Here is a 25,766-nt window from a genome sequence, read left to right on the forward strand (position 1 = left end):
TATGGTACTGCAGCATACCATCGTGGGAGGATCCTCTCCAGGAGGACAACTGCGAAAGGGCGGAAGATCCAGAATTGGACAACGGCCTCTGCACGTGAAAGGGTCTGGGGAGCCCTTGTTCAAGCCAATTCCCATGAAACACCAATGGATACTGAAGATCAAATGCAAAGAGATACTACTACTGCGGCGTTAGCGGTAGCCGACATGGACCAGGTCAGGGTGGTGCCTGGCCCGACCAGTATGCAAGCCGCCTGATCAAGAAAACATTTATATATTGGCGCGTGGAATGTTCGCAGCTGCAAGCTGGAATCCACGCAACTGCTCCTTGCATGGGAGCTACAGAAGTATAAAATCGACGTTTGTTGTCTGTCAGAAGCGAGACTGAATGATGTTCTGTCAAAAAAGTTGAGCGTTTCCGAATCTGACTCATTCCAGTTCTACAACACGGGTCCCAAGGATGGTTCCGGCCAACAAGGAAATGGGTTCCTGATAGACGATCCTACTGCATCATGCGTCACCTCTTGGGAGGCAGTGTCACCAAGGATCGCCATGATTAGATTGAGAGGCCACATTAGCCACATAACCATAATCACTGTGTACGCTCCGATAAGGGATAGCAGTGACGCGGTCAAAGATGCCTTTTATTATGACCTACAAAGGATCATCGACAAGACACCAAGGTGTGATATGCTGTTTGTCGCTGGAGACTGGAACGCCCGGCTTGGCAGAGTAAACCCCGACACAGCAGCAATTATTGGCCGCCACACCGTTGGTAATAGATGCATCAATGGAGAAAGGCTCTTACAGCTAGCCGGATACAACAACCTATGCGTCACAAACACTCTTTGAGCACAAGAGACTCCACCTCGTAACAAGGCGTTCAAATGACGGCGTAACTACAGCTCAAATTGACCACATCTTAGTCAGTAGAAGAAGAAGGAGGTCCTGTATAGATTCCCAGGTATACAGAGGAGCAGACACAGGAACGTTAAATGGATCTGATCACTATCTCCTCACTTGCAAAGTCCGTCACCGCCTTAGTAGATAGAAGCGACAGGAGGTAGGGAAGCGCTTCGATGGGTCGAAACTAAGATTCCCGGAAATTAAAGCCAACTTCGAGTTAAAGCTAAGCAACTGGTTCGAAGCCTTGAACCGTCTTTTACACGCCGACGAAGAATGGACGCAGATAAAAATTGCGACACAAGACGTAGCTGAGGAGGTGTTTGGTCATACCAAACGAAAACAACGAGCCTGGATATCTGACCGTACCATAAAGCTAGTCGAAAAGAAGCAACCCCTCGTGGGAGGTGCCAAAGGTCCCTGAAAAGTGGCCTGCAAAGCAGTTAAACCGTCACTGAAAAGGGAAATAGAATAGTACTCGTCAGATTTGGCGAATGAACCAGAACAAGCATCCAAGAACCACAATAGCAGGAACATTTTCATACTCCTTAAAGAAGTTACAGGAAAAGCTCCTGTACCGGTTGACACACTGAAAGATAAGTTTAGAGAACTCATCCGAACAAAAGAAAGACGCATGAAACGCTGGCGACAGCATTTTTCTGAGCTGCTGAATCCTGTCAAACCCCCGTGCGATTTACCTGCCTTCTTGAGTGCTGATAGAGAGCCCTACGCAATAAACCTCGATCCGCTAAGTATTGCGGACGTAGAAAAAGCGCTGAGGCGCATGAAAAACAATAAAACTGCAGGAGAGGATGGGATCCCTTCTGAAATATTCAAGTCCTCACCAACTCTACTATGCCACCCAAACGACCTGCTTGTCCAGCTATTGACGACGAAGATCTTCCCAAAAGACTGAAGTATCAGTCCCCGTTCGCTATACAAAAAAGGAGATAAAGCCATTTACGGAAACTATAGAGGTATCTCTTTGATCAATCAAGCCATAAAAATCTTCTGCGTCATTTCTTCTGAATCGATTCAAAGACGCACGTAACAAGTTAACCCGCCCTGAACAAGCTGGCTTCAGACCAGGCAGAGGCGGTCCACAACATATATCGACGATTCGTCTCATCCTTCAGCAGTACAGAAGGTTTCGTCTACCCCTTATCATTGCCTTTATTGACTTTGTAGCTGACTTCAATTCCCTCACAAGGAAGGAGCTATGGAGAATTTTGGCTAAAGACGATACGCCACAAGATATTATTCAGATACTCCGAAGTTCGTATACGGACACTGAGACTTGCATCCGTGTTTCCGGTAATTACACCCCCTAAGCTCCCAGTTGAGTTTGGGGTAAAGCAAGGATGCCCTCTTTCGCCTATATTATTCAACTACGCGATAGACTGGATTATGAATAATGCAATGAGAAACCATAGCGGAATAGTTTTCGGCCAAATAGCTGGTTTCCTCCAGTCCCTGACAGATCTAGACTTCGCAGACGACGTTGCTGAGCTCGAAACCACCGCCGACAGCTTGCAAGGCATGATCGACGATACCGCTGAGGTCTCAAAGCGCATCGGACTGACCATCAGTGGCGCAAAGACTAAAGTACTGGCTCTCAACCAACCCGCTCCTTGCCAGGTTACCCTTGACGGCGAGCAAATAGAAAACGTCGAAAAATGCAAGCATCTTAGCTCTATCATAACACCAGATGGCAGAGCTGAAAGGGATATCTCTACCCGCATAGCAAAAGCCTGGGGAGTCTTTACTAGACTGAAAAAAGTACTATGGACCAGAAGGGAGAACTCAACCAAAACAAAAGTCAGGATCTATATTGCAACTGTTCGAGCAGTACTACTTTATGCTTGTGAGACATGGCCGATCAAGGCTGAAGACGCGAGAACTTTGGATGTGTTCGACTACCACTGCCTTCGTTAAATCCTCCGCATTAAGTGACAGGACAGGATTTCCAATAGTGAAGTAAGGAGTCGCTGTGGCCAATCAGAAGAGCTATAGCTTATCATTAAAAAACGTCGCCTGAAGCTCCTCGGCCACACATTGCGCCGCTGAATCATAAGAAGTCTTGTTTTTTGATTTATGGAAAGAGTACAAATAATTATTCATGGGTAATTACTATAAATGTTGGTAGTGAGAGAGTTGTGCTAATACTCAATATCTGGGAGTGATTGTTGATGAGTCACTGAGTTTTAAAGTGCATTTTGCGTTTGTATGTAATAAACTAACTAATAATGTTGGCATGACCAACAGAAAAAGCATATTTTTTTTCTCATAACATATTTAAAATATTGTGTTTCTCTATGATGCATCCATATCTTTTATACTGTTCTTTGTCTTTGTCAAAACTTTTCTAAGTCACCTTGCTCCTTCGAGGGTTATTCAGAATGTGGCTATAAGAGCTTTGATTGGCCACAGCCGGAGTTTTATCAGTAAGGCATCGTTACCGTTAACTTCATTTACTGCCTTTTGCGAAAACTTGTTAATCCTAGATTGCTTTATGTCTGCATAATCATCATCACAAATTATTCTCTCCGTTTTCTTCTTTGCTTTTCACTGTAAACCATCTTCTTATGGTTATGCAACTAGAAATTTTGTTTTGATGCGTAGTACGCTGGTTATAGCTAATAAATCAAGACTTAAAATTAGACTTGTTGGGCCTCGAATTACAGAAGATTTGCCGAATGAGTTAAAATCATATTAAGTTTTACCAAAATTCCAGAAATTTTTGTGAATTGCATTGTTTTGATAACTATGAATTTGAACGGTTGTTCTCACCTGTTTTATTTTCGTTTTTTGGAGGAGGTATACCTGGCAGTGTGTTTGTTTTGAGTTTTTGATGTTTGTGTTCAGTTTGGATGTCTCGGGTCGTATAATTAAGGCTTTTTTCTCCTCTACTCTCCTTTCTCTTCTTATTCTACTTGAATCGTTTTTGTTAATGTTGCAGTAGCCTCTTACAGGTAGGGGTGTAATTTTCTATGGGGCAGGGGGTCAACTGCCCCCTCCAAACAGAATTTTGACCCCCCCCCCCTCCAGACCTCAGTTCAGACCTCTTATATTTCCTGGCCTACCATTGGTGCTGACATCCAAGCGACCTCCATGTCTTTTTTTTCTGTTCAGTAAATCTGTGATTAAAGTTTTTGGCTTTGTGGTTCTTGATTGTATTTGTATTTTGGTTGTGGGCATTACATAAACAAGTTGGTATAATAGCAATTCATCGCTCTTAACTTTGTCTTATTGCGGTTTACTCTGGACAAACTACACACTGAATATATTTACTGATGTTTCTCGCCTTGAGTACTGGATGCTGGATGGAGGTGATAACTAACAGTGTCATCGTTTTGTTTTTTCCTGTGTTTAGGGGGGGGGGGGGGTATTTCAGTAGGATTTGGACTAAATTGACGAATACTTACTTTTTAACCGATCTTTGGTGAAACATCCTGTTTTAGCGTTCGAGATTTTGGTCTGATTAGATTAGATAAGGGTTTATTCCAAAAACAACACAACACAAAAAAAAAATTACCTTCCATAAGCTAACGCTTGTTCGGAACTATTTACCCTCTTAAAATTAACACTATAATAACATACTAGAGAGAAAAAAAAGAGAAAAAGAAGAAAGAAAGAAAAGAAGAAAAAATGAAAATCCTACACTCACTCGGCTCCTGGTCGCAATAACCAAATATCAATACTTCACATCACATACTTTAAAATTTCCCCCCGCCATCCCATAAATAATAAATAAAAAAAAAAAAAAAAAAAAAAAAATATATATAAATATATAGGAAAAAACGGGATCCGGGCAAACCTGAGAGTGACTCAACTATACCACCCTTTAAACAAAATCATATCTATTGAGACAAAGGGTTTTAAGGTCACAATATAACTCACATAAATTTGTTGACCTTTTTAAAGAAACAGGCAAATTATTCCAGACAACTGGTCACAGATGTCGTATTGAAAATAGTGATCTACTACTAGCAACTTGAGGTGTCCGTATATCTCTAGCATGACGAGTAGGACAATTGTGTACATCATCACCAGAAATAAATAAATTTAAAAAACACTTTGGAACCAAATTAGAAAAATATTTGAACATAAATAACCCATGGTAAAATTTTCCAAGATCTGACACAGGGATAATATTTAACTGTACATATTGGGATCTCACCGACGTTCTCCAATTATCTCCGGAAAACACTCGCAGTGCCATATTTTGTATCACACGTAACTGCTGCAAATGCACTGAAAATGTGCTAGACCATATACTCACGCAATATACTAAATACGAGTGAACTAACGAAAAATAATTGAATCTCAAAACAGAATCCTGGAAAATATTTTTTAACTTTCTCATCATTCCAATATTTCTTGCAATCTTACTACTAATAAAAGAAACATGATTTTTAAAACTAAGGCATTCATCCACAATAACACCAAGGTATCGTATAGTATTTGTACGCTTAATTACATAATTCCCCATTTGCATATCAACAATCCAAGGGTAAAAATTTGATGATCTACCATACATAATAAAACCTGATTTACTATGGTTTAACAAAAGCTTATTCACTCTCATCCACTTATCTATACCTAACATACTTCTTCTCATTATCTCTATTAAATCAGATTCAGTCTTTGCTGCGGCAGTAAAATGGGTATCATCTGCAAAACTAGGAATAATCACCCTACAATTAGAATGTGCACTGTCTAACAAATCCAAAACAGAAAATCGTAAGTCGTTAGTATAAACCAAGAATAAAAGTGGATCTAAAACAGAACCGTGTGGAACACCATAATCAACCATTCTTTCACCAGATCTCACATTGGAAATTTCAACGCACTGAGTGAAAAAGCAATAACGAAGTTTGGATTTGAATCATCAGTGGCAGACATTAACCGCAAAAAAGGACACTTATGTGGAAGTTGCAAGACAAGAAGCCTAAATTCTTATTTTGGTTCAGTAGAAAAATAAGTTTTTCAAATGAAAGCAAAAAAGCTACATAATAATCTTAGAAGAACTGAAGTTATTCCGTATATAAGAGTGGCTGCTTCTTCCTTAATCCCCTTTGCGCTGAAGTTTGTAGTGATAGGCTAAAAGCATTTATGATTACAAAGAAATGTGCAACTGATTGTAGCGTTTACTGATGGATTTAAGGAGCTCCTTGATAAAGTCCCGAATGGTATAGTCATATAGTGACGGGGGATTTTAATTATAATTTATCGGATCTATCTAGTCAGAATGGTGATTTCTTAAATTTTATGATAGCAAACGATTTATATCCACTTGTGAATATTCCAACAAGAATCACGAGTCAATCTGCAGCGATTATTGACAATGTATTTGTTCGTTCAGTTGATTTGAATCAAAGTTTTTCTGATGTGATCATGTTTCCTGGGTCTTATCATTTTCCACTGTCAGCTACTATTTTTTGTAGTGTGTTAAAGAGTCCAGGCAAAAAAACTAAAATTTCGAATGACGAAAAAAGAAAATCTTTTAAAGTTTTCAGAGAAAGTGAGTGCAATAGACCGGAGTCAATTGTTTGAAGAGAAAGAATCCCCTAATAAAGCCCTGGATTTCATGATGTAAGTCATTAACCATATTTATGACAGGGCATGTCCAGTAAAAGTTTTTAAATCAAAGAAGCTTCTTTCCCGTACACCATGGATAACAAAGGAGATATTGACCAAATAGAATTAAGAAATCGGCTTTATGAAACATTTGGATTCAAAAATAATGAGTGGTTTATTTATTTACCAAGCAAAGATGTCTGGTGAATAAACTGAGGAGAAAAGCAAAGTCTGATTATTATGGAAATAAGTTGGAAGAATTTGAAGCTAATATGAAAGGAACGTGGAATATTTTAAATGAGGATGTAACCGTGGTGATTCAACTGAAATTGTAAACAAGTTTGCTAATTTTTCTCGAATATTGGCTCCAAGGTGCAATATAGTGGCAGCAATAGATATAATGAAATGCACTGTGATACTATTAATGACGTCGGTGTTCAAACATTAAACATAAAATTTCAGCTATGCACGAGTGAAGAAGTGCATAAAGGTGTGCGGTCACTCAAGTCTAATTCTGTCGGTGTTGATGGTTTGTCCCTTTGAGCTCTTAAAGTAGATTTAAGCATATATTCTTCCCTGTCTAGTTTTTATCATTAATCTTTCCCTAGAAAAGGGAAGTTTTCCAGTGCAGTTTAAGGTGGCGAAGGTCATTCCCCTTCACAAAGGTGGTCGCAAGGCAAATATAGAAAACTGGAGAACCGTATCAATTCTGCCTATGTTTTCAAAGATACTGGAGAAAGTATAATTTTCCAGTTCCAACAGTATAATTTTCCAGCTCTATAAAAATTCCAGTATTCTATAAAGTGTTTTAAAATTCTATAAAGTATAAAATTCTAGCTCTATAATTTCCTTCAGATGAATAAGCTTTGAGTCAGACACAGTTTGGGTTTCGTTAAAGGATCAGTCCACAACGCACTCCTTACAGCACCTGGTTCAAACTGTTAGCTATGAATTAAACTCAGGTAATGTACCTATCTCTATATTCACTGACCTTAGAAAAGCGTTTGAAACGTTTGACTACCAAGTCCTGCTTTATCGAATGCAAGTGTGGGATGTGGGAATAAATGGAGTTTGTCTAAGATGGTTTGAAAGCTATGTGGGCCTAAGATGGTTTGAAAGCTATGTGGGCCCTGTGCTGGGCCCTTTGCTTTATCTAATTTACGTGGACATGATGCGCTTTTATCCACAGAATGTATATATTACTTTTTTTGAGGATGACACTGCGCTAACAGTTTTTGCAAAATCAGTCGATGATTTAATAGCAAAAGCTAATAATGCTCTCAAAAGACTGGAGATGTTTACGAGTTTAAGTTTGCTGTGCGTGAATGTAAAGAAGAAGTTTTTACTGACATTCTGTAGAGTGAGTGGTTCTGTTGATGTAAGTGGTAAAGTCCAAAAAATTAATTTATTTTCTGTTTGTTTTAGTACCATGCTTAGGGTCACCCTAAATGTAAGGAAAGATACCATGCCCCCTCAAACTTGACTCTTTAAATCAAAGTTATAATGTTTGTATTGCAATGCTTCAAAAAAAGCTCATTTAGTTTTTTTCGAAAAAAAGTGTAATTGTTAAAAAAAACCTTTTGTGTCCGTAATGAAGGGAGAGATTTCACGGCCTCACCACTCATATTACACCCTCCGTCATGGGCGCCCATTGAGTGAATTATTGGGGGGGCTTACCTGGTCTAATCAGCACTTCCAGTACTGTATAATTGAAATTTCAAGACAAAATATCGTGGGCAGCGCGATAGCGCTGCCTAAGTTAAAAGCGATGTGGGCATAACGTTTTGTTTTTTTAAAACCAGGGAACTTCTTACAGAAAAAAATGTTATATGACTTTCGAAAGAGCTCATGGAGGGCAACCAGCTACCCCTCCTTTACGTTAATAACTTACGCAGATACGTCCAATCAAAATTTTGAGATAGCTTTTTTGTTCAGTGTAGTTTTAAGGTACGGAAATTATGACTTTGAGAATGACACCCCCACCCCACAACCCTCAGAGTAAGTGTTATAAGTTATGCCGTGTGGGGATATAAGGTTTTTTATAGGAAGGGAGTTCAGTCGATTGGTAATCAGAAGTTCTACTGGCCTTATTAACAGTCAAAAGTGATTGGAGGTCATCCAGCCTCCCTCCCCCCATACACCGATCATTTCCCCAAATATATTTAGTCATAATTTTTGAGAAAGCCATTTTGTTCAGTGTAGTTGAAAGGTCCAGATAATTATGTCTTTGGGGATAAGCCCCCCGCCCCCCCCCCCATATAGCCCTCAGGTCAAGGGTTGTGAAATTACACCCTTGTGGCATATAAGGTTTTTACAGATATTGTGGTTACAAAAAATCTACAGAAAGGTCATTGTATTGGTACTAAGAAGTTACATTACTCTTTTCAAGAGTCAAGGTTATCAGATGGCAAATAGCCCCCCCCACTCGAAAGCACATCATTTTTTCTAGAAATGTATGCGATAAAAATTTTAAGATGACCATTTGTTGTCGTAGAAACTTCGAAAAGGGCACAGTCGGTTGGTAATTGAAAGGGATAGTACCTTCTTTAATAGTCAAAAGTGATTAGAGGGCAACCCCCCCCCCCCCGCCCATCATTTCCCCAAACACTTCTAGTCAAAATCTCGAGATAGTTATTATGTTTCACGTAGTTTAAAAGTCCAGAAATTATATCTTTGAGGATGAGAACCCCCTCATAGTCCTCAGGGCAAGGGTTGTAAGGTATGCCCCGAGGTCATTTAAGGTTTTTATGGAAACGGGGGTCGTATACACTTCGGAGGGGGCTCATTCGATTGGAAATCGGAGGTTGAAGAACCATTTTTAACTTTCAAATTTATTGGAGGGAAGCTATACCCCCCCCCACGTCATATTTACCCCTAATGCATTCGATGGAAATTCTAAGATAGCCATTTTTTCAAAAATAGTACAAAGACCTCATAACACGGCCTTCGGGGTTGACACAACCCCCCAAAGTATGGGAATAAGGGTTTTAATTTATTCCCCGGGGGGATGTAAGGTTTTTATGAAGAGGTGATCTCCTAAACTCTAGAGAAGGCTTATTTAATTGGAAATGTTTAGTTCTATTTCCATTTCAAGAGTCTGGCGCCATGGAGAGAAAACAGTCCCCCCCCTCTCCCTGATGTCCTCTTTTTCCCAACCATATTCGATCGAAATTGTGAGACAGCAATAGTCCAAAGAGAATATAACAATATCTTCAGTAATCAAATATAAGAAATATTTAGGTGGACGTTGAACTAAATCAAAAACAAACTATTAACATGTGAACTTTCAAAAAAGTGACAAAACAATATCCCGAGAACAATTTATATTATTAAGTTAGATCTTTAAGAGTAAGATGTGGGGGATTTTGAACTAGCCAGAAAGCACTATGTGTATACTTTTAGTACTACAACTACAGTTACTGTAACTAAAGACGCTTAGAGTATTAAGGTGAAACTTCTAGGAAGTGTTTATGGGGGCGTTCCAATTAAACGAAAAAACTGCATACATGCAGGTTTTCAAAAAGGCATTTAAGCAATATCATTGGCAGAACCACTCTATAAGCTAGAAATATCATTGAAACATTTAAGGGAGCTAATTCGATTCAAAATAAAAGTTCTGGGGTCCTTTCTAAGAGTAAAAAGAGATTGGAGGGCAATCAGCCCGTCTCTCTAGCCGATTTATTTCCAAAAAACATGTAGTAAAAATTTTGAGACAACTATTTTTTTCAGCATAGTAGAACGGCCCAGCAACTATGTCTTTAGGAATATTGGGCATGTCAAGCCCCCACAATTATGCCAAACTATGGGTCGTATAAAAAAAACCGAAAAGATGTAAAACATTATTTTTTTTCCCCGTGAAAATGGCTTTGTCAATAAAAAACGAACATAAATTCATCTAAAAAAAACCTCTTTCCACTAAACAAGTTTTTCAAAGAAAAGTAAAGAGCTCTATTAAGCCAAAAATGGGCACAAATGAAGTCAAGTAATCATCCAAGCGTAAAACTACCACAAATCACTATCAATAAATAAATAAAACTCAAAAAGAACACAAATTAGAATAAATAGCCGAGTCAAACTCGAAACGAGCAAAAATTAACATTAGTAGGGCTGATAACCCCCATGCCTTCTCAAGACCAGAACATAATTTGCACTTTACTGAAAACAAAATATGTTTAATTTTTTTCACTTATTTTTACTTAAATAAATAAAAAACTTTTTTTCCTCATTTTTTTTACCCATTTTTTATTTTAATTAATAAACATCAGTAAACGTAAATTTCACTGACAATCCACATTCATTTTTTTTTCAGGAAAACTTAAATTGTGATCGGATCTTGTGAAAGCATGGGGGTTGTCAGTCATATTAATGCTTGTTTTTGCTCGTTTTAAGCGTGAATCCGCACTTTATTTAATTTCTATGCGTTTTGAGTTTTATTTACTTGTTGAGAAGTATGTGTTGTTGTTTTACGCTTGAAGGATCATTTGACTATATTTTAGACCATTTTGAACTAATAGAGCTCTTTACTTTTCTTTGAAAACCTGCTCTGTGGAATGTTTTTTTAATTAATACAAATATATGACACCGTTACTCAGACAGGGGGGGGGAAACGCCCCCCGTGCCCCCCTCCCTCTTATGGGCGCCCATGCCCTCCGTCTTCTTTCATTAGACAAATGTATATGAATGGAAAATAAGATCGTATTACCATTTAACTTTGGATAAAAGCAAAGCTCATGGTTGCATTTGCCCCTCCCCTTCCTGGGAAATTTCCTGATAATACTCGTGACCCCCCTACCTCTCCGCTTTATGTACCGGTAAGTATATGAATGTAGATTTTAATGTTGCAATTTTTTTCAACAAGAGGGTCCCGCAGCACCCATATTACAGGCTTGGTCCGAAATATTTCTGGGATTGAATGGAGGTTATATATTAATTTATATCCTTCTCCCTCTCAAACCTCCTATATTTATCTAAAAGCTCGAAGCAGAGTCAGAAAATTTGGACATAAAACTGCACTTTTTGAGGCTTCAGGCCCTCACCCCACCTACACAAAAATCCACTGGTCCTTTCTGCATAATAGCTGACACGCAATTATATATCACTGTGCATAGTTTTATCAACCCTGAAATGAATCCCCTTAGTGAATGAGTGAATGAAGCTTTAAAATAGATGCTTATGTTAACCGTTTGTTCGAGTGTTTATTTTGTATGGGCTATATGCATATTTAGGAAGGAATGCGCCGCCGCTTGGTGTTACTGCCCCTGAAATTGGAATGCTCAACATATAATTTCTTGAAACTTTAAATCGACTCACGAGTAGAGTAAGGGGTTCCATTTCTATGGAAGCTATAGACACTACTCTTTTCTTCCTTATTGGTTTAATATCATGAAGAAGGTTTAACGGTGATTCCGAAGATATGATAGTTTGGATTCTATAGAAGCTCTTCACCTTTTCAAAGAGAGTGAGAATCCCCTCGCAATGTCGTCTGGATTCTATGGAAGCTATAGGAAGACATTTCTCTGGAAGCTATGCACCTTTTCAAAGAGAGTGAATATCCCCTCGAAATGTCGTATGGATTCTATGGAAGCTATAGGAAAACATTTCTATAGAAGCTCTACATCTTTTCAAAGAGAGTGACTATCCCCATGCATATAGGTAATACTTCTACAACACATTACACCTTTTCAAAGAGAGTGAGTATTTGACATTTTTGCAAAAAGGGATTCGCAAATTGGACACTATGAACGATATTAATTAATGTTTTGAATAATAGGAGTGTGAATGATTCTAATTAGTGATTGGATTGTATGAAGGGGGAGAAAAAAAAGGATTAAACTGATTAGCAGTTAAGGTAACCCCGAAGGAGTTGTTAACTCAGGTAATTGTTATAAATTTGAAACATCATCAGTCTATGAAAACGGCTAACGACGATAGAATGACATTGTGACTTGACCTAGCTTTACCTTTCCGATGTGGTCTGTATAATACACAAGTGATGTTTGATTAGTATTGTCAATTTAAAATAGGGTCTAACGTTTTAGTATGCTAAAAAGTTGATACTAAGAGAGATGTAGATTGTAAGAAAAGAATTTTAATAATGAAATTCAGAAAAAACCTTAGAAATCCTTGCAAATCAAGTAGTAAGTTGTATGTGAGTACAAACCATCAAGGATCATAAACACCAACGACTCTAACCAGCAGAGACATCAACTCCCCAAAGATCCCTTATCCCCAAACTCGACGGGCACCCCCGCCCTCCCACTTTTTGGCCCCCCCTTTTTTTTTTTTTTTTTAAATGATATATTTTTTTAAAATTTTTTTTATAAATGTCTTCGAATAAGATGAAAAAAACTTAAATTAAGTAGTGTTTTGTCGCGGTTTACCTTGTCAAAGTTACATTCTCTTAATTTTTCAAAGTTCATTTTGAATTTCTTTCATTGAAATGCAAGAGTTGGAATATTTCAGTAGTGTCTTGTTATACTTTACCTTGTCACTGTCTTGTTGTGCTTTACCTTTTCACTGTTATATTCTCTTGAATTTTCAAAGTTAATTTTGGATTTCTCTCGTTGAAATGCAAGAGTTGGATTATTTCAGTATTGTATTGTCGTTTTTTTCCTTATCATATTTACAGTCTCTTGATTTTTAAAATTTAATTTTTAATTTCATTATTTTAATTCTATATTTTGAGTATTTATATATGGTTTAATATTGGTTTACCATGTCACAGTTACATTCTCTTGTTTTTTCAAAGTTCATTATGAATTTCTTTCGTTGAAATGCAAGAGTTGGAATATTTCAGTAGTGTCTTGTTATGCTTTACCTTGTCGCAGTTACATTCTCTTGATTTTTCAAAGTTCATTTTGGATTTCTTTTGTTGAAATTCAAGAGTGGGAATATTTCAGTAATGTTTTGTTGTGCTTTACCTTGTCACAGTTACATTCTCTTGATTTTCAAAGTTCATTTTGAATTTCTTTCGTGAAATGCAAGAGTTGGAATATTTCAGTAGTGTTTTGTCGTGGTTTACCATATCACAGTTACATTCTATTGATTTTTCAAATTTCATTTTGAATTTCTCTTGTAAAATGTAAGAGTTGGAATATTTCAGCAGTATCTTGTTGTGCTTTATCTTTTCATTGTTACATTCATTTGAGTTTTCTAAGCTTATTGTAGATTTCTTTCCTTCAAATTCAAGTGCTGGATTATTTAATTAGTGTTTCGTCGCGTCTTACCGTGTGACAGTTAAATTATAATTATCTTCCTAATATCATTTTTGGATTTATAAAGTTTAAATTAAAGTGTTTGAATCTTTCAGTTGTGTTTCGTCAGGGTCTACTTTGTCAAAGTTACACTCTCTTGATTTTTCAAAGTTCATTTTGGATTTCTTTCCTTGAAATGCAAGAGTTGGAATACCATTTTTCGTTAAGTGTCAGAGTGAATAAATTCATTATCAACATCCTTTGTCAGATAAATCAAATAAAATTGACAAAATCTAAATTTCAGAATGAATAAATTCATTATCAACATCCTTTATCGGATACGTCGGATAAAATTGATAAAATCTAAGTATCGGAGCGAATATTTTTTTTATCATGATCCTTTGCCAGATACATCGAATAAAATTGATAAAATATAAGTGTAAAAGTGAATAAATATTTCTATGAAGATCCTTTGTCAGATACATCAAATAAAATTGACAAGATCTAAATTTAAGAACGAATAAATGATTTAACAACATCCCTTATCAGATTAGTCCGATAAGATTGACAAAATCTAAGTATCAGAGTGATTAAATTCTATATCATCATCCTTTTCTTGGATAAATAGGATAAAATTGACAGAATAGAAGTGTCAGTGTGAATAAATTTTTTTTTATCAACATCCTTTGTCAGATACATCAAATAAAATTGACAAAATCTAAATTTCAGAATGAATAAATTCATTATCAACATCCTTTGTTGGATATGTCGGATAAAATTGACAAAATCTAAGCATCAGAGTGATTAAATTCTAAATCAACATCCTTTTCTCAGATACATAGGATAAAATTGAAAAATTATAAGTGTCAGAGTGAATAAATTTTTCTTATAAACAACCTTTGCCAGATACATTTAATATATATGGATAAAATATAAGGATCCGTATGAATAATTTTTTTTTATCAACATACATTGTCACACACATCAAATAAAATTGGAGAAATATGAATGTCAGAATAAGTAAATGCTATATAAACATCTTTTTTCGGATATGCCGGATAAAATTGACAAAATATAAGTGTCAAAGTGAATTCTTTTTTATCAACATCCTTTGGCAGATACATCGGATAAAATTGACAAAATCTAAGTATCAGAGTGACTAAAATCTATATCAACATCCTTTTCTCGAATATGTAGGATAAAATTGACAAATTCTAAGTGTTAGAGTGAATATTTTTTTTATCAACATCCTTTGGCAGATACATCGGATAAAATTGACAAAATCTAAATTTCAGAATGAATACAAAATCTAAAAATCAGAATGAATAAATTTTAAGTCAACATCCTTTGTGGGATATATTGTATAAAATTGACAAAACATAAGTGTCAAATCGAATAATTTTTTTTTTATAAACATCATCTGACGTATAAATCTGAAAATATTGACAAAATATGAGTATTTGAGTAACTAAAATCTATATCAATATCATTTTTTTAGAAAATCAGTGTAAAATTGACAAATTATAAGTGCAAGAGCGAATAAATTTTTTTATCAACATCCTTTGGCAGATACATCGGATAAAATTGACAAAATCTAAATTTCAGAATGAATAGATCCATTATCAACATCCTTTTTCAGATACATATGATAAAATTTACAAAATCTAAGTGCCAAAGTGAATTATTTTTCTTTTATCAACATCCTTTGGCAGGCACATCAAATAAAATTGACAAAATCTATATTTCAGAATGAATGAAATCTATATTTACATCCTTAGTCGGACATATCAGTTAAAATTGAAGAAATCTAAGTATCAGAGTGAATAATTTTTTTTTATTAACAGGCTTTGGCGAATACGCCGTGTAAAATTGACGAATTGTAAGCATCCGCGTGACTAAATTCTATATCAAAATCCTTTTCTCAGATACCTAGGACAAAATTGACAAATTCTAAGTGTTAGAGTGAATAATTTTTTTTTTTTCAACATCCTTTGGCAGACACATCGGATAAAATTGACAAAATCTAAATTTCAGAATGAATAAATTCATTATCAACATCCTTTGTCGAATACGTCGGATAAAATTGACAAAATATAACTGTCAGAGTGAATAAATTTTTTTTTATCAACATCATTTGTCAGATACATCAAACAAAATTGACAAAATCCAAATTTCAGAATGAATAAATGCCTTAACAACAATCTTTTATCGGATATGTCAGATAAAATTGACATTATCTAAGTATCAGAGTGACTAAATTCTATATCAACATCCATTTCTCAGATACATAGGATAAAATTGACATATTCTAAGTGTTAGAGTGAATAAATTTTTGTATCAACATCCTTTGGCAGATACGTCGGATAAAATTGACAAAATCTAAATTTCAGAATGAATAAATTCATTATCAACATCATTTGTCGGGTATGTCGGATAAAATTGACAAAATCTAAGTATCAGAGTTAATAATTTTTTTTTAACAACATCCTTTGCCAGATACATCGAATAAAATTGATAAAATATATGTGCCAGAGTGAATAATTTTTTTTTTATCAACATCTTCTGTCAGATACATCAAAAAAAATTGACAACATCTAAATTTCAGAATATGCTTTAACAGCATCATTTATAGGATATGTTGAAAAAAATTTGAAAAATCTAAGCATCAGAGAGACCAAATTCTATATCAACATCCTTTTCTCGGATTAATAGGATAAAGTTGACAAAATCTGAATTTCAGATGAATAAATTAATTATCAACATCATTTGTCTGATATGTTAGAAAAATTGACACAATCTAAATTTCAGAATGAATAAATTCTATAACAATATTATTTATCGGATATATCGGATCAAATTGACAAAATCTAACCATCACAATGACTAAATTCTATATCAACATCCTTTTCTCGCATACATAGGATAAAATTGACAGAATCTAAGAGCCAGAGTGAATAATTTTTTTTATCAACATCATTTGTCAAATACATCAAATAAAATTGACAAAATATAAATTTTAGAATAAATAAATGCTTTAACAACATCCTTTATCGGATATGTAGGATGAAATTGACAAAATAGAAGCATCAGGATGAATATATTCTATATCAACATCCTTTTCTAAAATACAGAGGATACAAATTGACAAATTTTAAGTTTTAGAGTGAATAATTTTTTTTTATAAAAATCGTTTGCCTGATAAATCGGATGGAACTGACAAAATCTAAGTATCATAGGGAATAAATTCATTATCAACATCCTTGGTCGGATATGTCAGATAAAATTGACAAAATATAAGTATCAGAGTGAATAATTTTTTTTTATCAACAACCTTGATAAGAGACATGCAAAGTCGACATAGCTTTATTTCATTTTTTAAGGTTAATTTAGACGAGGTTACGTGCGCGCACGTAACCTCGTCTAAATTAACCTTAAAAAATGAAATAAAGCTGCGCGCACGTAACCTCGTCTAAATTAACCTTAAAAAATGAAATAAAGCTATGTCGACTTTGCATGTCTCTCTCACTATGTATGCTCCGTCGTGGTGTACACTCCATGTCTTTCTTGTCAATTTTACCTGATTTAGCCGACAAATGATGTTGATAATGCATTTAAAGGATGTTGATAAAGCATTTATTCACTCTGATACTTAGATTTTGTCAATTTTATCCCATGTATCCAAGAAAATGATATTGATATGGAATTTAATCACTCTAATACTTAGATTTTATCAATTTTATCCGACTGATCCGACAAAGGATGTTGATAATGAATTTAGTCACTCTGACACTTAGATTTTGTCAATTTTATCCGATGTAACTGACAAAGAATGTTGATATAAAAAAATATATTCACTCTAACACTTAGATTTTGTCAATTTTAATCTATGTATCCGAGAAAAGGATGTTGATGTAGAATTTAATCACTCTGATACTTAGATTTTGTCAAATTTATTCGGAAAATCCGCCGAATGATGTTGTTAAAGCACTTATTCATTGTAATATTTAAGTTTTTTCAGTATTCATTCGATGTTTCTGACAAGGGTTTTTAATAAAAAAAAATTACTTACTTTGATAATTATATTCTGTCAATATTTTTCGATGTATCTGGCAAAGGTTGTTGATAAAAAAAAAATTATTCACTCTGATACTTATATTTTGTCAATTTTATACGACATATCTGGCAAAGGATGTTGATAATGAATTTATTCCCTATGATACTTAGATTTTGTCAATTTTATCCGATGTATCTGGCAAAGGTTGTTGATAAAAAAAATTATTCACTCTAACACTTAGAATTTGTCAATTTTTATCCTATGTATCCGAGAAAAGGATGTTGATATAGAATTTAGTCTTAGAATTTAGTCTGATACTTAGATTTTGTCAATTTTATTCGACGTATCCGATAAAGGATGTTGTTAAAGCATTTATTTATTCTGAAATATAGATTTAGTCAATTTTATTTGATGTATCTGATAAATGATGTTGATAAAAAAAATTATTCACTCTGGCACGTGGATTCTTTCAATTTTATTCTATTTATCCGAGAAAAGGATGGTAATATATAATTTAGTCACTCTGATACTTAGATTTTGCCAATTTTATCCAACATATCCGATAAAGGATATTGTTATAGCATTTATTCATTCTGAAATTTAGATTTTGTCAATTTTATCCGAAATATCCGACAAAGGATGTTTATAATGAATTTATTCATTCTGAAATTCAGATTTTGTCAATTTTATCCTATGTATCCGAGAAAAGTATGTTGATAAAAATAAAATTTCACTCTGACATTTAGATTCTGTCAATTTTATCCAATGTATCCGAGAAAAGTATGTTGATATAGAATTTAGTCACTCTGATACTTAGATTTTGTCAATTTTATCCGACATATCCGATAAAGGATGTTGTTAAAGCATTTATTTATTCTGAAATTTAGATTTTGTCAATTTTATTTAATTTATTTGACAAAAGATGTTGATAAAAAAAAATTATTCATTCTGGCACTTATATTTTATCAATTTTATTCGATGTATCTGGCAAAGGATGTTGTTAAAAAAAAATATTCACTCTGATACTTAGATTTTGTCAATTTTATCCGACATACCCAGACAAAGGATGTTGATAATGAATTTATTCATTCTGAAATTTAGATTTTGTCAATTTTATCCGACGTATCTGCCAAAGGATGTTGATACAAAAATTTATTCCCTCTAACACTTAGAATTTGTCAATTTTATCCTATGTATCTGAGAAATGGATGTTGATATACAATTTAGTCACTCTGATACTTAGATTATGTCAATTTTATCCGACATATCCGATAAAAGATTGTTGTTAATGCATTTATTCATTCTGAAATTTGGATTTTGTCAATTTTGTTTGATGTATCTGACAAATGATGTTGATAAAAAAAAATTTATTCACTCTGACAGTTATATTTGGTCAATTTTATCCGACATATTCGACAAAGGATGTTCATATTCAATTTATTCATTCTGAAATGTAGATTTTGTCAATTCTATCCGATGTGTCTGTCTAAGGATGTTGATAAAAAAAATGTATTCACTCTAACACTTAGAATTTGTCAATTTTATCCTATGTATCTGAGAAAAGGATGTTGATATAGAATTTAGTCACGCTGATGCTTACATTTCGTCAATTTTATCCAATGTATCTGCCAAAGGATGTTAATAAAAAAAATTATTCACTCTGATACTTATATTTTGTCAATTTTATCCGACATATCCGACAAAGGATGTTGATATAGAATTTATTCATTCTGAAATTTAGATTTTGTTAATTTTATTTGATGTGTCTGACAAAAGGATGTTGATAAAAGAAAATTTATTCACACTCGCACTTAGATTTTGTCAATTTTATCCTATGTATCTGACAAAGGATGTTGATAATGAATTTATTCATTCTGAAATTTAGATTTTGTCAATTTTATCCGATGTATCTGCCAAAGGATGTGGATAAAAAAAATTTATTCGCTCTAACACTTAGAATTTGTCAATTTTATCCTATGTATCTGAGAAAAGGATATTGATATAGATTTTAGTCACTCTGATACTTAGATTTTGTCAATTTGATCCGATGTATCTGCCAAAGGATGTTGATAAAAAAAAATTTATTCACTCTGACACTTATGTTTTGTCAATTTTATCCGACATATCCGACAAAGGATGTTGATATAGAATTTATTCATTCTGAAATTTAGATTTTGTATTCATTCTGAAATTTAGATTTTGTCAATTTTATCCGATGTATCTGCCAAAGGATGTTGATAAAAAAAATATTCACTCTAACACTTAGAATTTGTCAATTTTATCCTACATATCCGTGAAAAGGATGTTGATATAGATTTTAGTCACTCTGATACTTAGATTTTGTCAAATTTATCCGATGTATCTGCCAAAGGATGTTGATAAAAAAAAATATTAACTCTGATACTTATATTTTGTAAATTTTATCCGACATCCGACAAAGGATGTTGATATAGAATTTATTCATTCGGAAATTTAGATTTTGTCAATTCTCTTTGATATATATGACAGAGTATGTTGATAAAAAAATCTATTCACTCTGACACTTGTATTTTATAAATTTTATTCGATGTATCTGGCAAAGGTTGTTGATAAAAAAAATTTATTCACACTGACACTTAGATTCTGTCAATTTTATCCTATGTATCCCAGAAAAGGATGTTGATATAGAATTTAATCACTCTGATGCTTAGATTTTGTAAATTTTATCAGACATATCCGACAAAATGATGTTGATAATGAATTTATTCATTCTAAAATTTAGATTTTGTCAATTTTATTTGATGTATCTGACAAAGGATGTTGATAAAAAAAAATTTATTCACACTGACACTTAGATTCTGTCAATTTTATCCTATGTATCCGAGAAAAGGATGTTTATATATAATTTAATCACTCTGATACTTAGATTTTGTCAATTTTATCCGACATATCTGATAAAGGATGTTGTTAAAGCATTTATTCGTTCCTAAATTTAGATTTTGTCAATTTTATTTGATGTATCTGACAAGGATGTTGATAGAAATATTTATTCACTTTTACACTTATATTTTATCAATTTTATTCGATGTATCTGGCAAAGGATCTTGATAAAAAAAAATATTCACTCTGATACTTAGATTTTGTCAATTTTATCTGACATATCCGACAAAGCATGTTGATAATGAATTTATACATTCTGAAATTTAGATTTTGTCAATTTTATTTGATGTATCTGACAAAGGATGTTGATAATGAATTTATTCACTCTGACACTTAACGAAAAATGGTATTCCAACTCTTGCATTTCAAGGAAAGAAATTCAAAATGAACTTTGAAAAATCAAGAGAATATAACTGTGACAAGGTAAACCATAACAAAACACTACGGAAATATTCCAACTCTTGCATTTCAACGAAAGAAATCCAAAAATGAACTTTGACAAATCAAGAGAACGTAACTGTGACAAGGTAAACAACGACAAAACACTACTGAAATATTCCAACTCTTGCATTTCAACGAAAGAAATACAAAATGAACTTTGAAAAATCAAAAGAATGTAACTGTGACAAGTTAAAGCACAACAAGACACTACTGAAATATTCCAACTCTTGCATTTCACGAAAGAAATTCAAAATGAACTTTGAAAAATCAAGAGAATTTAACTGTGACATGGTAAACCACGACAAAACACTACTGAAATATTCCAACTCTTACATTTCAACGAAAGAAATCCAAAACGAACTTTAAAACATCACTTTACTTTAAAACTTTGAAAAATCAAGCGAATGTAACTGTGACAAGGTAAACCATAACAAAACACTACGGAAATATTCCAACTCTTGCATTTCAACGAAAGAAATCCAAAAATGAACTTTGAAAAATGAATAGAATGTAGCTGTGACAAGGTAAACCACGACAAAACACTACTGAAATATTCCAACTCTTTCATATCAAGGAAAAAAAAAATCCAAAATGAAATTTGAAAAATCAAGAGAATGTAACTGTGACAAGGTAAACCACGACAAAACACTACTGAAATATTCCAACTCTTGCATTTCACGAAAGAAATTCAAAAGAACTTCGAAAAAATGAAGAGAATGTAACTGTGACAAGGTAAAGCACGACAAAACACTACTGATATATTCCAACTCCTGCATTTCACGAAATAAATTCAAAATGAACTTTGAAAAATCAAGTGAATGTAACTCTGACAAGGTAAACCACGATAAAACACTACTTAAAAATTCCAACTCATTTATATAATGAAATACAGTCGAAATGAACATTTAAAAGTCAATAGATTGTAACTGTTAAATAGTAAACCACGACAAAACACTACTGAAATATTCCTACTCTTGTATTTCGCGAAAAAAATTCAAAATGAACTTTGAAAAATCAGGAGAATGTAATTGTGACAATGTAAAGCATAAAAAAACACTACTGAAATATTCCAACTCTTGCATTTCAACAAATGAAACCCAAAATAAAAACATTGAAAAAATCAAGAGAATGTAACTGTGACAAGGTAAACCACGACAAAACACTACTGAAATATTCCAACTCTTGCATTTCACGAAAGAAATTCAAAATGAACTTTGAGATATGAAGAGAAGGTAACTGTGACAAGGTAAAGTACGAAGAAACACTTCTGAAATGTTCCAACTCTTGCATTTCACGAAATAAATTCAAATTTAACTTTGAAAAATCACGTGAATGTAACTGTGACAAGGGAAAGCACAACAAAACACTACTGAACTATTCCAACTCCTGAATTTCAAAAAAAGAAATCCAAAATGAACTTTGAAAAATTTAGAGAATGTAACTGAGATATGGTAAACCACGACAAAACACTACTGAAATATTCCAACTCTTGCATTTCACGAAAGAAATTCAAAATGAACTTTGAAAAATCAAGAGAATGTAACTCTGACATGGTAAACCACGACAAAACACCACTGAAATATTCAAACTCTTGCATTTCACGAAAGAAATTCAAAATGAACTTTGAAAAATCAAGAGAATGTAACTGTGACAAGGTAAAGCATAACAAAACATTACTGAAATATTCCAACTCTTGCATTTCAACAAAAGAAATCCAAAATGAACTTTGAAAAATCAAGAGAATGTAACTGCGACAAGGGAAAGCATAACAAGACACTACTGAAATATTCCAACACTTGCATTTCAACGAAAGAAATTCATAATGAACTTTGAAAAATTAAGAGAATGTAACTGTGACAAGGTAAACCACGACAAAACACTACTGAAATATTCCAACTCTTGCATTTCACGAAAGAAATTCATAATGAACTTTGAAAAATCAAGAGAATGTAACTGTGACAAGGTAAAGCACAACAAAACACTACTGAAATATTCCAACTCTTCATTTCAACGAAAGAAATCCAAAATGAACTTTGAAAAATCAAGAGAATGTAACTGTGACAAGGTAAAGCACAACAAGACAGTGACAAGGTAAAGCATAACAAGACACTACTGAAATATTCCAACTCTTGCATTTCAATGAAAGAAATTCAAAATGAACCTTGAAGAATTAAGAGAATGTAACTGTGACAAGGTAAACCACGACAAAACACTACTGAATTTAAGTTTGTTTCATCTGATTCGAAGACGTGTAGAAAAAAATAGTTGAAAAAAATATATCATGTTAAAAAAAAAGGGGGGGGGGGTGGTTAAAAAGTGGGAGACACCGGGCGCCATGTAAGGGGGGGCAGAAGAGACCTGGTAGGAGTTGAGGTCTCGTCTGGTGAGGGTCGCTGGGGCGTATGTCCCATGGTTTTTCATACTAACAAAAATCACAATAATGGATTTACCATGAATACTTATTAGTTTTATTAATTTCATTGTTAAAATTCTTCTATTACCATCTACGTATCTCTTAATATCAACTTTTTAGTATACTAAAACGTTAGACCCTATTTTAAATTGACAATACATATCAAACATCACTTGTGTATTATACAGACCACATCGGAAAGGTAAAGTTAGGTCAAGTCATAATATCATTCTATCGTCGTTAGTCGTTTTCATAGACTGATGATGTTTCAAATTTATAACAAATTAACTGAGTAAACAACTCCTTCGGGGTTACCTTAACTGCTAATCAGTTTAATCCTTTTTTTTCCCCTTCATACAATCCAATCACTAATTAGAATCATTCACACTCCTATTATTCAAAACATTAATTAATATCGTTCATAGTGTCCAATTTGCGAATCCCTTTTTGCAAAAATGTCAAATACTCACTCTCTTTGAAAAGGTGTAATGTCTTGTAGAAGTATTACCTATATGCATGGGGATACTCACTCTCTTTGAAAAGGTGTAGAGCTTCCATAGAAATGTTTTCCTATAGCTTCCATAGAATCCATACGACATTTCGAGGGGATAGTCACTCTCTTGCAAAGGTGTATAGCTTCCATAGAATCCGGACGACATTGCGAGGGGATTCTCACTCTTTGAAAAGGTGAAGAGCTTCTATAGAATCCAAACTATCATATCTTCGGAATCACCGTTAAACCTTCTTCATGATATTAAACCAATAAGGAAGAAAAGAGTAGTGGCTATAGCTTCCATAAAAATGGAACCCCTTACTCTACTCTCACGATCTCAGAATTTTCATTCAGTAGCGTTTTCTCCCTCTCTAGAGCAATATTATTGTTTTTACCACGAAATGGCAGAAAGCGCCTCTTTCCTGTGGAGCAGTATTTTTTGCTACTTAAAAAAAGTACCTAAACTTTTAATTTCCATTTGAATCAGCCTTCTCCTTTTTTATAGGAATCATTCCTGAAAAAAAAAACATGCGCCCGTGATGTCTCTCGATTCTTCTCGAAAAAATCGCAGATTCTTTTTTTTTTATAGATAGTGGCTTGGGACCTCATGAATAGTTTTCTTTGATATGCTTAATTTGATGGTATAATTATCATTAGGAGCACTTGCTCTTGTAAAGGGAGGGGTGCTCATTTTCTAAAATCAGGCAAGTTTTCGCAAGCTCGCAACTTTTTGTTGGTAACATTCAATTTAAAGAATTTTACATTTTTAGAATCACGACAAATGATGTATATTTCTGTCAAAGCTCTTTTTTAGAATTGGGGTTACTATTAGTACGAATCGCTCTTTAGTTACAGTTCATCGTTACCACGAACTGTTTAAAAAATACTCAGCGTTGAAAATAAGTCAATTTTGGGATTATTCTAACATCTTCATGACGGGTACTGCATCGGTTCAAGTAGATCGAAAGAAGCTATTATCGTCAACGAGTAGTACTGATGAAACTATTTTCTGTGTTAATTATGTTGCTCTGCAAGAATATTTTTTGGATAGTTTTAAGCTTCAGTTGCGCCAGGGGGTGGAGTGGGGATGCTGTGTGCCCCCTAGATTTCAGAAAATGCGTTTTTTGGAGAATTCCCATTGAAAAAAGGCAAATTTGGTACCCCGCATGTTATATTTTACATTATATAACTTGCACATGATTTTATATACTTATTTGCCTTTTTTGGGACGGAGGTGTGATACGTATTCTCAAAAGGGTATACATGTGTAATTGAATGGTACAGGTGTACCTAGGCTCAACCCCTTGGGGGGGGGGTCAAAATAAAAAAAGGGTTTTAATCCATTATTTTTCCGGGGGCACCTCAGATCCATTTTGGAGGTTTCCCCCGCTCCTTGTGCGTGTAAGTAGGTACCTTTGCTGCTCAAACTGTCCTTGAAAGGGCTGTAAAACTCTTTCCAAAATTAGAGGAATTTAATTTCAAGCTATTTAGTAGTTTTTAATGCTATTCACTTTTTTTTTTTTTTGTATATCGGTCTCATTAATAAATTACTTTATTTTCAAACGGATGTTTGAAAGTGGATGCCTTTCCTATCTCAATCAGGCATGTAGATAGAATTCAAATAATATATTTGTCACGATTTTTTTTTCTTTTGTTTATTGAAACTTTCCAGCATGGAAACTCCTTGTTTGATAAACTGAGGCGCATATTTCGCAAACATGCATTTTTACAAGAAATTGCATCGTCTGAATGAATGGATGATGAAAAGTTAGT

General features: G+C 33.9%; 1 protein-coding gene and 2 pseudogenes across 6 annotated transcripts in view; all 3 read left to right on the forward strand.

The window, feature by feature from the left end:
- The window catches only part of LOC148956216 (sphingomyelin phosphodiesterase-like), a 69,549-nt gene that overhangs the window by 21,542 nt on the left and 22,241 nt on the right, over nucleotides 1–25,766 (forward strand). Inside the window, exon 1 of one of the 3 annotated variants that reach the window (XM_089099021.1) lies at nucleotides 7,839–7,858. The exons of the other annotated variants lie outside the window; for them this stretch is intronic. The gene's annotated coding sequence lies outside the window, so the exon portion shown is untranslated. Of the gene's footprint in view, nucleotides 1–7,838; nucleotides 7,859–25,766 lie in introns of those variants that run through there. 3 annotated transcript variants of the gene reach the window in all.
- LOC148956217 (cytochrome c oxidase assembly factor 5 pseudogene) overlaps nucleotides 1–25,766 on the forward strand; it is a 144,745-nt pseudogene that overhangs the window by 21,527 nt on the left and 97,452 nt on the right. The gene's annotated exons all lie outside the window — the stretch shown is intronic.
- LOC148956218 (cytochrome c oxidase assembly factor 5 pseudogene) overlaps nucleotides 7,743–25,766 on the forward strand; it is a 139,159-nt pseudogene continuing 121,135 nt past the window's right edge. The window contains exon 1 of the transcript XR_016142754.1: nucleotides 7,743–7,858. The product of XR_016142754.1 is annotated as a cytochrome c oxidase assembly factor 5 pseudogene (transcript). The remainder of the gene's footprint in view (nucleotides 7,859–25,766) is intronic.

This window comes from Artemia sp. Qi Xiang Cuo, chromosome 1 (genome assembly GCF_049724085.1).
Source record: "Artemia sp. Qi Xiang Cuo chromosome 1, ASM4972408v1, whole genome shotgun sequence".
NCBI classification, from domain to species: Eukaryota; Metazoa; Arthropoda; class Branchiopoda; order Anostraca; family Artemiidae; genus Artemia; species Artemia sp. Qi Xiang Cuo.